Source organism: Elephantulus edwardii, unplaced genomic scaffold, assembly GCF_000299155.1.
Source record: "Elephantulus edwardii isolate Elephantulus edwardi_28Jun2011 unplaced genomic scaffold, EleEdw1.0 scaffold00118, whole genome shotgun sequence".
Classification (NCBI taxonomy): Eukaryota; Metazoa; Chordata; class Mammalia; order Macroscelidea; family Macroscelididae; genus Elephantulus; species Elephantulus edwardii.
In genome coordinates, this window is record NW_006399868.1 from 4612177 (window position 1) to 4628867 (window position 16691).

Here is a 16691-nt window from a genome sequence, read left to right on the forward strand (position 1 = left end):
GATTGCAAATACCATGACCTGTATCAGGCGCACCTTAGTCTCCAGAGAGACACCACGTGGAGATAACAATGTGAAAAATAATGTGTATGAACTGTTGAATGGAAAACTCATTTTACTCTGCAAATTTTCATTCAAATAAAAACAGAAAGTTTTAACAAATGGAAAAGATAATTCTGACTTCTTAATGTCTCAAGTGTGAATTAAGCCATAAAAACAATATGAATTGGATGAAAATGATAAAAGAAATCTATAAAGAGATTGTATATAACTGTGTTTAAAGGGATACTAATAATTATTTGTGTATGTGTTGAGAAGGGTTGATCAGTGAGTTGTATCTTCATATTCTACAGTAGAAATTCAATAGATAATATACTAAAAGTTAATGTCTATGATAGCAACTACTACAAGACTTAAAAAGAATTAAATGTGGCTACTTCCAATAAGTGGAAATAGAGAATGCAAAAAAAAGTATAGCTTGTTTTAAGGTCAAGAACAATTTGTCATTTGTTAATTCCATATCTCTATTTTGTGATTAAAGTAAAAAATGAAAAACTACATTTATTAAATTTATGCAAAGTTGACTGAATTGTAAATGAGGCCAAATTCTAGAAATGGAGAGTATTGGTGAGGTGAACGGTAGTATTGAACATCTGCTTCGCTTAGAGCTGTAATCTAAAAGAATAATGCATAAACACATTCAAATATACTTTTAAAATTATTTGAAATTTTTCCTTTTTTCAAGATGTTTTTAAATTCCATATCCCCCAAAAATTTCTAAAGGGAAATGTTTTTGTTGTCATTGTTGGATTATTTTTTCATTCTTTTGATTCTCCTTTTACTGTTGATGATTGGTCATAAGTATAAAAGAAAAACACCGACTAAACAAATGAACTCACTTTATACAAAAATAAATGTGAACAGGAGAGATGTCATTCATAGGTGGAATGAACTGAAAAGAGTGCAAAGAGAAGTTCAGAAGGAAACTTTGATAGTCTGAATGTACACTTACACCGGTAAATATGGGACTATTAACTAGTTCTGGTACCTAGCTGTGCTTCTCTCTCTCTTTCTCTCTCTCTTCTCTCTCTCTCTCTCTCTCTCTCTCTCTCTCTCTCTCTCTCTCTCTCTCTCTCACACACACACACACACACACACACACACAGAGAGAGAGAGAGAGAGAGAGAGAGCCTTGCCTTTCTGGTAGTGTGAATCCATCACTTAGCCCACGGGGAAAAGAGGGACAATCTCCAGCAGAGAGAAGAACAACATTCTCTTATGACATTTACAACCTTGGAAATCAACTGGAAGGTCAGCTGTGACTCAGTCAAGGGCAGGGAGTGACGAAAGGAGAACTGGAACGGCAGTGGTTCGAAGCCAATCAGTACACAGGTATAATTTTGGGAAAGTTAAGTTCAGTTCATTTTATGAAAGACCCAAGTTAATGTTGTTTTACCTAACCAAGGTAAATTTGAAGACAATTTCTACTTGTACCAGAAACAAGCAAACAAAAAGGGAAAAGTTAAACACATGTTCAGTGTTCATGCACCAGTAAGTCGTAGAAGAGGCAGTGGGAGTGCTGTCCCACGCTCCTTTCTTGGGAAACATTCTGCATCCCAGCACTGCAGCCTTCAACTGTGTCTGTGAGCACTACGCAACAGTGTATACATTCGTCTGTTGTTTGGCATGGTTATGGTATGTGTTATTATTTTGTGCTTTTGCATTGACTACAAGTCACAGCAATGCTACGAACAGTTTGAACCTGGCCCATTCCTGCGCCATCTTCATCTCAGATATCCTTGGGCTCATTGTTCCGGTCACCATGTCAATCCACCTTGTTGAGAATCTTCCTATCTTTCTCGGAGGCTCCATCTTTGCAAGCACGAGGTCCTTCTCCAAGGACTGACTTCCTGCTCACAGTATGTCCAAAGTCTAAATGACAAAACTTCACCACCTTTTTCCCCCCAAAGAGCACCTTTTCACACTTTCTCCAAAAAAAAGACTTGTTTGTTTTTTAAGCAGTCCATATTCAATACTCTTCTCTGATTCTGGAGATCACAACTTAGACACAATTGAATCTGAGAGTGCTTAAATATTTTCCATTTGTTGTTGTTATTAGGTTCCCTAGACGCAACTGCTGATCATAGTGATGCTATGAACGAGAACTGGGAACCTTGTGCTGTCTTGCACCATCATCACTATCCCGGCAAAGCTCAAGGCCATTACTACAGTCCCTGTGCCAGTTTATATAATCAAAGGCTGAACCTTTAACTTGTAATTGCATCTTCAATTTATGCCATTTTTATTTATGAAAGGTTTCATAGAAATGCAACTTTTGGGTAGGAGGGAAATGTGTGTGTGTGTGTGTGTATGTGTTGTATTGAAGTTGTCCTGATTGTCAAGTTGGGGCTGACCCATAGCTGACCCTTGAGTAGGTTTTCAGAGGTAGTAAATAACATGAGAGTTATTGGTGGATTCAAAGAGTTTTGACCATCAGCTGTCTGTATCGTTAAACTAAGAGGTCCAGTCTGTTTGGACCTGATGTGTGCTTGTGTGTGAGACTCAGAGAAGAAAGAGAAAAATGAGAGTGCTCAGAGATGGAAATTACAATGTCTTTTGGTTGTCACTAGGGAATTGAAGCATTATATTCTTTGTGCATATAGGAAAATGGAGGAAACTTAAGAAACTCATGAAGTTGCAAACTCCACATCCAGTTTTCAAAAACACAAATTTCTTAATATGTTTGAATCTTTGTAGGATGGATGGAGAGAATAAGCACTTAAACTCATTCAAAGTCATTTTCTTGCTCCATTGGAAGATGTTGGCTCCCTCAGGGACTTAGTTGTTGCTATAGGAATCACATTCAAACACGCTTTGGAATTACTATTACTTGTTCAACACAGTAAAAATTTGGAATTACAGCTAGAGGCCCAATACAATAAAGGCTTCTAAACTCATTTGCATCACAATCCAAAAATGCAGAAGGGAGGGCTCCTCTCCATGTCTTACCATCAGAACATGAGGTTTCTAACATCAAAACACGGAAAGAAAGGGCTGTAATATCTTGAAGGATGTTTTTGAAAAACAGCCCTAGAATTGTACTGACTCTCATTTGCTCAATTCTGTTGATCTAATTCAGTCATTTTACCGAGTGGTGTCCAAGAAATGGGGCCAGTATGGAACCCACAGACAAGACAGCCCACCACCACAGAGAGGATTCTGACTCAGAGCAACCCTTCATCGGAATTCTCAAGGATTTTCAACTTCATAGGAGGAAACTGCCCATTTTTCTCCTGTGGAGTAGCGAGTCAGTTCAAACCACTGACCTGTAGGTTAGCCGCCCAACACATTACTCCCCACACCACCAGAACTTCTTATAATTAGAGGAGATAGTTGAAAACTGAGTCTGGAAAGAGGGCAATAGTTAAGCTTTGCCGTCTTCCTAAAAAAAAAAAAATAGGGGCAAAACAGAAGCATATTTGTATGATATTCAAGAAGACAAGAAAGCTAGTATTGATATTAAAAAAATGATTCATCCTCCACTGAACACCACTGTCTCCTGTGTGTGGAAAATACACAGATACTCAGAAAGAAACGATGGGTAACACAAAAGCAAAGAAGTAAAAAGTATAGAAGTGTTGAGGTTATTTTATATATGTGTTCATCTTTTGCATTTTTGAGGGGTGAGAACTTTGTGACATAATGAAATATTTAACAGATTTGAATTTATGCTCCTCATGGAATTGGAGGTTTTGTGACTTCAAGCCAGGGCTGCATCATGAGTTTCCAATTGCCCACACAGTGACTCCACTCTCAGAATCCATTGGATTTAGAAGTGTTTCAAGGAAATGATGACACTGATATAACTTACTGTTTTATTATGTTTGTGAAGTAAATTTAGCAATACATGAGTACATTTGAGGAGTCATTCCCAATTGAATTCATAGCCTATTCAATGAAAAAAATACCCCCCAAAACTTCAGTTCATTGAGCCCTTTGTGTCTATAAGCAATATTTTTCTAATCAGTTGATTATTTTTTTTTAAAAAAACAACTATTGCTGTTGTTATGTATCTTTGAGTTGACACTAACACATAGTGACCTTAAAAATGACAGATCAGAGACTTGCCCTCTCCTGTCCTTCCTCATGATATCTGACATGCTCCAGTCTCTTGTTATAGTCATTGCATCAATTTCTCTTCCCGAGGGTCTCCCTCACTTTCACTGACCTCTACTTTTCCCAACTTGATATCTTTTCTCCAACAACTCTCCCTTTCTGATAGTATGCCCTGAATATGGAAGAGGAAGTTTCACTATCCTTGCCTCTAAAGCCACCTTCTTTGCTCTTACTCCAAGACAAATGTGTTTGTTTTGACATTCCATGACATATTCAGTGTTCTTTGCCAATATACAAATGTAAAGACAAATTCTTTTTCAGTAGTCTTCATTCACTGTCACACTTTCAGATGCACAGGAAGCAACTGAAATGACTGCAGCTTGGTGACCTTTTAGGGCAACAGTTAGGAAATTGTTATTAGGAAATAGGATCCACCTGACATTAGCAATGACATCCCTTGGGTGGAGAGGCTTCTAGAATCAAAATACCTAACAATGCACCTTCTCACCTATAAAGAATGGAATGCATGCTTGATAGGTTGAGGGTGACCCCTCTGACTAAAGCAATTTTTAGAGTAGGTGGAGGTCCATGGGAAATCACTAATCACTGGCTCAGGGAAGCAGTTAATATAGCAATATCGGCTATTCACAGAATGGTTGTACGTACTAGTCAACCAAGAGGTGCAGGGGAGAAATGCCTAGCAATGTAAATCTAAAACTTCAGCCTGTGAAGAAGTCCTGGAGAGCACAGTTCTTCCTTGGCATGTCCTCTTACCACAGTTCAGAAAACAAAAGAATTTGTTTGAATTTATATTAGAATTTTGCAAATAAACTAGTGGAAAAAAAGTGAAGAAAAAAAAAAAGAAAAAAAACCCAAACCCAACTAAGTGGAATTTTTTGTTTGGTTGGTTCTAAATAACATTGTGTTTTTGGTGAAATTTTACTTAGCAAATTAGATTCTCACTTTATATTTTCTATAACATACTAACGTTCTCTTTAATTGCTTTCTGGTTGTTTTTTTCCCCTTCCAGTACTCCAGTTTCCCTGTCTCCTATCTTCTCCTTATCTTTACCTAAGAATAATTGCAGAACTTTAAGTGGTGAGAGTTGTCAAGGCCACTGGTGACCTGGAGAAGGAGCTCTGGCAATGTAGCAAGTTAAGCTTAAGTGGCAGCTACTAACAGAATGGTCAGCAATTCAAACCCACCAGCTGACCAGCAGGAGAAAGATGGGACAGTCTCTTCTTATTAGGAATCACAGCCTTGGAAACATGACGGAGTGTCACCATGAGGCAGAGCCAGCCTGACAGCAGTAGGTTTGATTTTGATTGGAACCTGGAGATACTTGGATATTGGCTAAAACAGGATGTTTCACTTTCTCCTTTGAAGTACATACCAGTATCTCTGACCCATTCCTATGTTCACCCTTTAAATCAATAATGCCTCTGCCTCTGTTACTCTCTCTCCTTCTTTCTCTCTATCCCTGTCTTAACTTTTAAAATAAATACAGTGAATAGTAAATAAATACATAATTTAATCAAACAATGTGCCAGCTTCAACCTAATGAATCTTTTTTTCTGGATATTATTTCTTCTGCTCCCCAAATTCAATGTCTTTTGTCAAACATTTCTACTTCTTCAGTCTGAAGTACTGTTCCCTCCCAGTCATCCAAGGACCAATGCCCAGCCTGTCACCAGGTGCATGACAATCAGCCTGCCACCATTTATGGGTCTTGTTTGTCAAAGTCCACAGCCGAGCAACATTTACTGCTACTCTAACTTTCTCTGCAATGTTATGGTTGTAATTATTTGGTGTTATTCTGTGAGTTAATTGCCAGGAAACAAAATTAAGGGAGCATGTCTGATCCCTTTCCTCCTTGGAGACTACTGAAAAAAAGAATTGGAAAGAGGTGAGCCTTAATATCAATGTAGCATGGACCATTTCTCTTGTCATTGGTCTCATTGAAGGAGCTCACTCGAGCAAAGTCACAAAGAGGTCAGAAGAGTTTAAATTGCCAACTTAGATCTGCATTACAACTTCCAAAAGCTCTCAGCATTTGATGTGGACATACACACTGAAAAAGACTCGTTCAGTCCTTTGTCTACTATGACATTGCAGAGAAAGTTCTGGTTTTCTTTGTGCAGCGCTAGCAGGAAAGAGGACACGTGGCATTTTCGTGACTAATTTCTTTCAAAAGCAGTGTACTAAATTGCTAGGGAAAAAGGATTTCAGTCATGCGAGGCTATAGCCAAATGGCATAATTGATAAAGTGTAATCAAATAGTGATCCAAATTGAAAACTATGTGATCTATATTTGTAGATCATTAGGCCTGAGAAAGGGTACCTTCAAACAAGAGGTAACCTTCGGATAGGCCTAAACTATCACAAGTAGATAGGTAGGGAGCTGTGTAACAGGAGTCCACAGGCAATTACACCATCAACTCAAGGACAAAGCCTCAATGTTGGTTTGACTCCACCAGGAGCTCAGAAAGCTGGACATCTCCTCCCATGAAATTTATAGGATTAGAAGTTCAAAAGGGCTTGAGCTATGAGTGTTCTACTCACTGACGATATGTGAGAGAGAATGAATGAAAGGAGTCTAGGAGTCTGGAAAGCTTACGCTTTTCATTACTAAATAAGAAATTGATAGTTCTAAGAATCTAAAAACCCAAGGGCAACACAGAAGAAAAGCCTGGCAGACTGCTTCTGATACATGATAACCGCTGAAAACTCGATGGACAAGCCTGCTCTGACACACACGGGTTGCTCCTAGCTAGGATGCACCCCATTGGCTTGCCTTTGAGTATTACTTCAGTGTATCCATCACTCTGAGAATCCTCACACGTGACTGAGATAAGACAAGAAAGGCTCAATCAGTTCATGTTTCTCTTGTAAGGAGAGTTATTTTCGTTGTGATCTACTTTGTCCATCCCGTGCTTCTGGTTGGATGTGTCTTATCTTGACCTTTCCTCAATTTCCATGGCAACGTGGATCTTTAAATGTAGCTCTATGTTGGAGTGAGCTCTTATTCAGGCCAGCCTTCTTTTTCTTCATTCTCCAGCTTCTTTTATATCCTGGCTTGGGCTTCTCTTAACAATCCAGGACTCATTTTACATACAAACAATTCCAGAGGAAACTGTTTGTCTTAATTGCCAAGCTTCTAACAGATGTTTTGTTAATAGTGGTAAGACATCCTCATCTAAGCTAATGCTTTAAGATGGGAAAACACTGTCTGCTACTAAGATTTAAATTGTTGTAACTTTGGAAATGTTCACTATTCGGCTTGAAGGGAAACTACATTTACAATTAAAGGGATCGTTTAATATACTCACATCACAAGAAGTCATAATTGATTTTTGTGTCTGTGTGTGGGAGTCAGTGGATGTAGATGGTGGTATGTGTATGTGTGTTTTAGCTTTTATTGGTATTTTTGTGAAAGTTTACTAGTAAGTTGGGTTTCTGTTCAGAACTGCACATACATTTTGATTGTGACATGGATTACACTCACAATGTAAGAACACTCTTCAAACTTCTCTATGATTTCTTTTTTTCCTTTCATCCAATTTTTTTTTAAAAAGGTCCAATATATCACTTCTGGTAGAGAAATAGGTCCATCTTCCTATCGGGCTACCCAACCACAGACCCATCCATCCATATCCACCCACCCATCCATCCACCCACCCATCCACTCACTCTTCATCTACAAATCCATCAGCTCATGTATCCTCTATTTATCTTTGTTGTACGGCAAGTAGCAGGCAATTTTAAATTTTCAGTTAAAAATAGATTTGTTGTCTTATCTTAAATTGTTTCCTAGCCTTCAGTAAAAGCTCAGAACCTACGAGTTCCTCAAGTGTGTTTTTGTCTTCAGCTTATCTCAGGCCTCAGCTTGGAGCCCCACATCTCTAGTAGAGAGTATTCTGATATCTTGAATTTTGATATTTTGTATTCTAATAGCCCTGACTTTGAGGAAATCTTCCAAATATAAAATTTCGCAATTGTGCTTTATGTGCTCATTAATAGCAAGTCAATAGGCAAAGAAATGTAATTCTTGATTTATACACCATTGATATTTTGAAAAATAATATGGTGGGTTGTTTTGTTGTTTGTTGGGTTTGTTTTTTTTTATTTCCTTAGAAAGCACAGTAAAGCCAACATTGTGGCATAGACCTAAAGAAACTTTATTCCTATAGGCTCATCAGCTTGTATTTTTGATGATACAAAATCTGTGCCGTCAAGGTAATGATAATATGACAGAACACGTCTCTGTAGAACTATCTCGTCTCTGGATAGCTAAGATGACTCAAAGCCTGCTGTTCTCAACTAGAGGACAAAGAGTCTAGTTGGGCCTCATGCCCCATTTCCTCTTTCATTAATTTTTGCTAACGGGAACGAAGGCATCCTGACATGAAGGAGAAGCCCCAGGGCTCTGCACAATGCTCCGTCCATATTGTAGCACACAGCTGCCAGATGCTTCCTTTCCAGAGACAGGGGATGAAGGTCAATGGGGGAGTGTGCTTGTTGTGAAGCGTTTTTACTGACTGAATTCCACCTGCCTTGTCAGCAGTACCAGCCTCACCTCTGAGCTATAGCAGAGGGAGGGTAGAAGTAAGGGGGAATTTCAGATGGTGATTTAGTGCGAAAGAATAGCACTCAGGGACCGAGGGGGGTGTGGAGAACTCTTTATGTCCTTATGAAAGGTCATTACGTAGGGGGTAGCCCTCGCTATCCCTTCTTTAAGAATCCCTCCAGGAGGAACAAAAAGTGCATCTTAAATGCAGGAGACATTTTTCTTCTGTTTATTATTCTCTTTGACACCTCTGAATATTCGGTTTTCTCTCCAGCTAATTCGGGAAACTTGATTCCTCCGTCTTAAAGAAATATAGTGAAGCTAAGAAAGGTTTACACATCTACAGAATCAATCTTGGAGAGTTAATGGGGACAAGAAGGGAAGGAGAGGGATATAAACATGAATGAACAGGTACGTCAGGTGAAGGAAAAGGTGATATACAATGAAGGCATGATTAGACATTATAATTAATGACATGATTCAATTTTAATTGAGGTTATAAAACAACATTTCTATGAATGATTGGAAATTCGATGTGATTTGTAAATTTTCATTCAAATAAAATAGAAAAGAAATATACTGAATTAATATGTATTTGTATGTGACTTACCATATGCGTGCATATTTATATGCTTGTTTATGTGTGAGTTTGGCTATGTATGAAGTCTGAAGGTACTGAGTACATTTGATTTATAGTTATTTTTCTAATAATAGGGATTGGAATTTTGATTATTATCTTATTTTGTTCAATTCTATGGACTCTAGAATTTTATCTGACCCTCAGTTCCTTGTTCCCTGTAGTTTTGATGGTCTGAGATTAGCTAGGTTTGAGAGTCCCAGCATTAATTATCAAGCAGGTGATGTGCTTGGAACTACAGAACCAATTAAATTGTGTTTGGTATGATTAAAGAATGCTCCAGGTAGAGGAACACTTAATTAATACACAACATCTCTACACTCACTATGTGTAATCTTTGTTGGCAAAGTTCCTTCAAACCTGTCTCTCACTACAAACCTAGCTAAACTTCAGCTAATCTTGCCAGGGGTTCTCGAATGAGAAATGTTATGAAGAATCCTCAGTAGAGTGACATGCCCAGGTCTTTATGCCTCTGCTTGCTTCTCTGGCCTTGGACTTGGCTGCCACAGGCAGGATGTGAACCTGGACTAGCTGATGTTCTACATCGAAGACAGGCTTGACCTGATGCTGTCTGGGTGCATCACACTTCACAGCAGTATCAGCCAGTCCTTTCTTGTAGGAGCATCTAAGCAAAACAAATTTGTATTTTTCCAGTCAACTCTTCCCTCATAGTCTTTTTGCCTTTAACTCTACACTTGGGAAGATGTTTCTCCAGGACTCATGTGCCCTGTTCTTCCTAAAAGGAAACCTGGAAGAAAGATAACAATGTGATGGCTTTAGTCCCAAGGCTCACCTTATCATCTTTCTGTATTATCTATTTCAAATCTCATCTTCCATTAACTGTTGCCTTTGGTGACATAGTGGACATAGGACTGAGATCCTTCTTACTTAAGGGATTCTTAAACTCTGGCCATGGTTCTTTTATTATGCTAATGTATTCTACTTATATGCATATAATCACTATTGTTGTTCATCCAAACTAACTCACTGCTGGTCTTCAGGTGGGTTTTCAAAGACTATAAATGCCAGGGAGGAGATTGAACATCTTTCTAATGCAGAGCAGCTGGTGGATTTAAATGTCTTCTCTGTTAGAGTGCAACTCCTCACCAATCAGCTCCCCAGAACTTCCTGTGATCATTAGAAGGGATAAATAGTACATTTGAATTAGAAAGTGAAAGAAGCTAGATTATTAGAAATTACTTTATTTGAATAATGACAAATACTGCATAGTGCCACTGTTGTAAAACAGTACTGACCTTGGGGTTGGGGAGAGACTGAGAAAGATGGGTTCAATAATGTATACTGCATGAGGGAGAAAACTGTTTAAAAGAGATAAGTGACTAGGTATTTTTGTCATGGCAGGAGTCTAGAGCGAAGACCACACAGTGGAGTGGACCTGGAGGAGGGTTTGTAAAACAATGAAAAAATTTGCGTTTTACTTTTACAAGATGGTAGTGTACTGGGGGAAGGTTTGGGAGGGGAGAAAAGTGCAACAGTGAGTGAATGGAAATCCAAAGTCTCTGTAAGTTTTTACTGAAATTAATAATAAATTTAATTTAAAAAATAATTATTTGAATGAAAGAGAGGAAAAATACTGAAAGCAACAGTGCCTAAAAGAAGTTAGAGACTCCATTCAGCAAACCAATGCATAATAGGAGCACCAGAAGTGTGGAATCACGATAGCAAGAGACTTTAAAAAAATTTGAATTAAAATAATGCCTTAAAGTTGTCCGATGTAACTGTTTTTTTTCTGACAAATACTAGGTTTGTTTAACATTTGATTGTCAAGCAGTGTGATCATCAAGTATATTAATAGAATAAAAGAAGAAAAAATTCACCATCTTAATAGGAAAGAAAATAATTTTACAAAATCCACCAATCTTTCATTAAAGAACCCCCAAAACAAACTATGAATCAAAGGGAATTTTATCAGTTTTGTCATCTATGAAAACTCTGTAGTTAATTCATATTAATCATTATATCATATATTTGTATATAATAATATATAATTAGTATATAATAATAATTAGTAGAGTCATATTAATGATGAAAAACTCAATGTTTCCACTTATTATTAGCAACAAGCTTCACGGAATATAGAATTTATTTTTGAGAGTTATTTTCTTTTAATCCTTGAAAAAATTTGTGCTAGTTTCCTCTGGTATCATGGTTTCAAGAAGAAATATACGGCTGTCAAAATGGTGTTTCCTTCTTGGTACTGCTTTATCTCCAGCAATTTTCAAGAATTTTTTTGTTTGTTTCTTTACTGTAAGTTACTTAAGATTTAATTATTATATATACTGGCATATAATTATTTGTTAATTGTGCTGCTTGGATATGTAGATTTGAAATTTGGAAAGTTTTCAGGTATTATATCTATAGATGTTATTTTAACTTAATTCTCTTTCATCTGATATATCCATGACAGAAATGCTGAATACTTTTTTTAAAAAAGAAATATTCATTCATTGTTGCACATTTTCTTCCTCCTTCCTCCCTCCCCCATTCCTCAATCCACTTTGCGATGCAACTTTTGTTTTAGGTTATTGTCATACATGTACTGCTTAATCATAAATTCCTTTCATACCCTCTTTCCCAATGCAGTGTTTATGGTTTATCCACTCTTTTTTCTATTCTTCCCCCAATCTCCCATGTTAATCTTATTTTACAACAGTGGTATTATGCAGTATTTGTCCTTTTGTGACTAAGATATTTCACATACATAATATCATCCAGGTTCACCCTTGTTGTATAATGTTTTATGAAATAATTGAGTTTCAATGCTATGTAATATTCTGTTTTGAGAATGTACTATAGTTTTCTCATGCATTTCTTTACTGATGGGCACTTAAGTTGTTTCCATCTCTTCGTTCAGTGCAACTCTCAAAGGAATTGGCCACCAGAACGTCTCATTAGGTAAAACAGGCAGATTCAATACAAATCAAAATAGGAATGAATTAGAATACAAAACACATATATATGAAAAGCTACAACCTTTGAAGATTTTGAAAAATGCAGATGGATGTCTACTATAAAACACAGCCATTATTCTGATTTATTCTTGTTTAAATTATATATAACATTCCATTTTGAGTATATAAATCTCAATATTATTTTAATAAAAATGGTGAGTGCAAGATATTCAATATATTAGGGCTTAACAGGGGAAACAATTTTTTGAATATTATAAAATAACCACATAATGTAATAAAGAGTAAGAGCATTTCACCTCACCCTTATAAAGATTTGAGCAAATATGTAAAATAAGAAACCATTAAGAGACCTCTAGCTCTAACATTTTAAATGACTTCACATGGTTTTAGCATGACATCTAAAACCCCTGACAAAGCTTTCAAGAAACTCCTTGAACTTGACTGTTTTTCAACTTGTTTCTTCTTGACATCTTCTGTCTAGTCTTAAGTCATTCTTGCCTGTCCTCATTTCATCAAAGTAGCCATTCTCTTTGCCTGAGAGCCTTTTGAATTTTATTTCCTCTGCTAGAATAACATTTCTCAACTCAAATTCACCCTTTTCCTTTGAATTTCTTGTACTTTTCCATTTTACTGTCTGCTTTTTCTTAAACTTTACTGTGACCTCAGTTCTACTTCTAATAAAGGGCTTTATCTGACACCGTTTTATTTATCTGTTCATTTGACCATCTTCTTAATTAATTGAACAAATTTTTTGCTTCTCTTCTTCATTGCTGTGGAGAGGGCACAGAGCTTGATCCTGTTGTTGTTAATTGTCACTGAGTCAATTCTGCTTCATGATGCATGTGTTAGAGTGGTTGTTATTATAGGTGCCATCGAATTGAGTATGACTCATAACAAGCCCATGGACAACAGATCTGAATCCTGTGTGATTCCCACAATTTTTTACACAATCTAGTCCATAGCTGAAGTCACCCACCTTTGTAGGTGTCAACTCAACTTTGCCATCGCTCCACCTGCTAAAAATGATGTCCCTTTCCAAGGAATAGCCTCTTCTAGTAACATCCTAGAAGTATGTGAAATGATGCTTTATCACCTTTTACTTCAGGGAGCACCCTGGCTGCATGTTCTCTTAAGATATATCTTTTGGCATCTATGGAACATTCATCACTCTTCTCCAGCACCATAGCTCAAAGGCAACCATTCTTCGGTTATCCTTATTCATTATCCAGCACTCAGATACATAGTAAGTGACTAAAAGGCCCTGGCCTGAATCAAGTGCACTGTAGTCCTAAAACTGACATAATTTCTCACCAATAATTTAGAGAGGTCCCTGATTACAGACTTTCCTAGTGAAATACGTATTCTGATCTCCTCACTGCTAGTACCAAATATATTGATTATGGATCCAAGTAAGATGAAGTCTTTAAATTTCAATCTTTTCTCCATCTGTCATGTAGCTGCCTATCACTCCAGTGGCTAGGATTCTTGTTTTCTTGACGTTGACATACAATATATATTGAAGGCTATAGTGTTTAAGCTTTTGCAGCAAAGGCTTCAAGTTCTCCTTACTTTCAGCAAGCAAGCAGTGTCATCTGCATAATGAAGGCTACTGATGAGCCTTCCTCCAATCCTGAGGCCACATTCTTCCTCACAGAGTCCAGCTTCTCAAATAGTTTCCTTAACATGCAGATTAAATAGATATGGTGAAAAGATACAACCCATTCTGTACTCCTTCACTCTGTTTGCCCCAGTGGCTTCTTGGTCTATGTAGAGGGCCTGTATGAATACAATTACGTGTTCTGGGATTTCCATCATTCTCAATGTTAGTCATAATTTGTTATGATCCATACAGTCAAAAGCCTTTGAATAGTCAATAAAGTAAAAATGGACTTTTTTTTTCTCCAACCAAATCTAAATCAAGGCTGTTTAAATGGTCATTAAATTAAAAATAGACATTTTTGGATATTCCAAGGCATTTTTAAAATTCGGTTGGATATAAGGAAAGGAGTGGAAGGCTCCCAGATGGGTGCTTTTGGGTGGTGAGAGTCACTGGAATGCTTGCTTATGGAGAAATGTGGAATGACAGAGCTCAGGGAGCTTGAAATGTGCCTTGGTTTTTAAATTCGGTTGGAGTTTGGTTTACTTGAACCAGGATTCAGCTGACTTCAGCAATGTTATCGCTGGCGCCACAGCTTCTTCTAAATCTGGCTTGAACATCTGACAGTTAGTTCTCTTTTCATGTGTTGTTGTTACGTGCCTTCAAGTTGTCTGTAATCCATAACAACCCTACGTACAGCAGCTCTGGAATCTGCCCTGAGCAATCTGGCAACAAAATTAAATAATTAAACAAGGTAAAATTACATAAAACACAGAAGTCTCACCCTATCTGGGACAGATGTTAATGATACTATTGCTCAAATAATTCCAGAAGTAGTTCATTATTTCTAAGCAATGTATTTGTGGTTTACTTTGCCAACAGAAACTTTCTTCTTTTATTCCATCAAAGTTACCATGTATTATTTTCATCTCTAAAAGATCCTAAATATGTCCATTTTATGTTTTCTGCCGAGTTACAGTATGATCTCCTTGTCTCAATTTTCTGCTCCCACTATCCATGAATATTTTACACGCTGGGCGTATGGCTAAAATAAACATTAATTATATTTTTCCCCTACTTCCTTTTTCAAAGGTATTTTCCATTATGCAGGTGTGTGTGTGTGTGTGTATGTGTGTGTGTGTACCGTCAAATCGGATCTGGCTGGTACAGGAGGAGATTGGAGATTGCCCCTCCTTCTCCAGCAGAGCATCTGGTGTATTTGAACCATGTACCTCTGGGATTGCAGTGCAGCTTCTTGCTAATAGGCCACCAGAGCTCCCAGCAGACATTATTTTTGAAAAGACAAACCAAACTAAGTAAACTACAAGTATCATTTTTTCACACTGCTTTCCAATTTTCAGTACAACCCCAGGTCCCATCTCTCCCATTTCACTTAATATTCTTCTTTAGGTCAGTACCTCCTTTTCACTTACAATCATTTAAATATAAAACTTTCTATAATCAATTTAAAATGAAAAGCCATTTTCATGTACATTAACACAATGCAGCTTTTGAAAGAAAGGTACTGAATATGTGACAATGTCATTAAATTTTAGCGAGAAAAGCATGCTTGTAATGTCACAGAAGTTGAGAACTGTTCCTTATGGGGAAAATGCTAGCAAGGTGTTGAAAGGCATGGTATTAGTAAACTGGAACATTTATTCTATGAAATGAAAGAAAAAAAAATTGAAGAAGGAATAACATTATGGTAAGAGACAGAAAGTTTTATGATATTCTAACCTTAAATTAACAGCAAGGATCACACAGGGACATGATTTATTAGTAAGTCTGGGTTGTTATTTTTTTTTTTAAATAAGCACTTAGCTATATTCCAAAAGGTTGGTGGTTGATGTCCCTACTAGCTCCCTGTGATAAACAATCTTAAAGTCTGCTTCTTAAAAGATTGTTGTTGTTGTGTACCGTCGAGTTTGAACAGACCCATAGCTGACCATCCCATGAGTTTTCAGAGGCAGTAAATCACATGGGAGGAAATTGTCTATATTTCTCCTATGGAACAGCTGGTTGATCGGGGTGCCTTTGGGTTGGCAGTGCAACTCCTTACCGCTGTAAAGATCAAACCCATTGTCATTTCATTGACTCTGACTCATCGGAACTCTGTAAGACAGAGAACTGCTCATAGGCTTTCCAAGACTAGGAAACTATATGGAAGCTAGCTTTCTATCCCCCCACACCACCACCTTTAAGGGGGACTAGGAATTCAAATCACTGAACTTTCAATTAGTAGCCAGGTCATTTAACTTCTGTACCACCTCTGGTGGCCTAGTGATAAGAAGTTGTGCTGCAATCACGAAGCCACTCAGTGCAAATCCATCAGCTGTTTCATGAGAGAAGGATGCCTCCTCCCACACAATTAATGCCTCTGAAAACCTGCCAGAGAGTCAGCTATGGGCGAGTTCTGACTTGGCTACTTGACAACAACCACAAATATTTCTATAGGATACTTCTATTTTGTTACATGAAGTTACTTGCAGTTGAAATGGCCTTGATGGCACTCAACAATGAGAACGTTTATCCAAGGATGTGTTTCTCACATCCCAGGAATCAGTGTTCTCTGTATCTTTTGTGCACAGTCCCTTTGCATGGGCTGCATGACCATTGCGAACTGAAGTCTTGATCCATGTTACAACTTTGTGTCCCCATGTCCCATCATCTGTTCTTGGCACCTACACACTTTACTGCTCTGTATTTCTCAGTCCGGACACTGTCGGCATTCATGTCGGGTTAGCATGACCACCCACACAATCATAGTTGCAGGAAGAATCTTCAAGTTCTTTCACTGATAATTGTGTTGATCTTGAAGACATGGGAGCTAGAAAGGGTGAT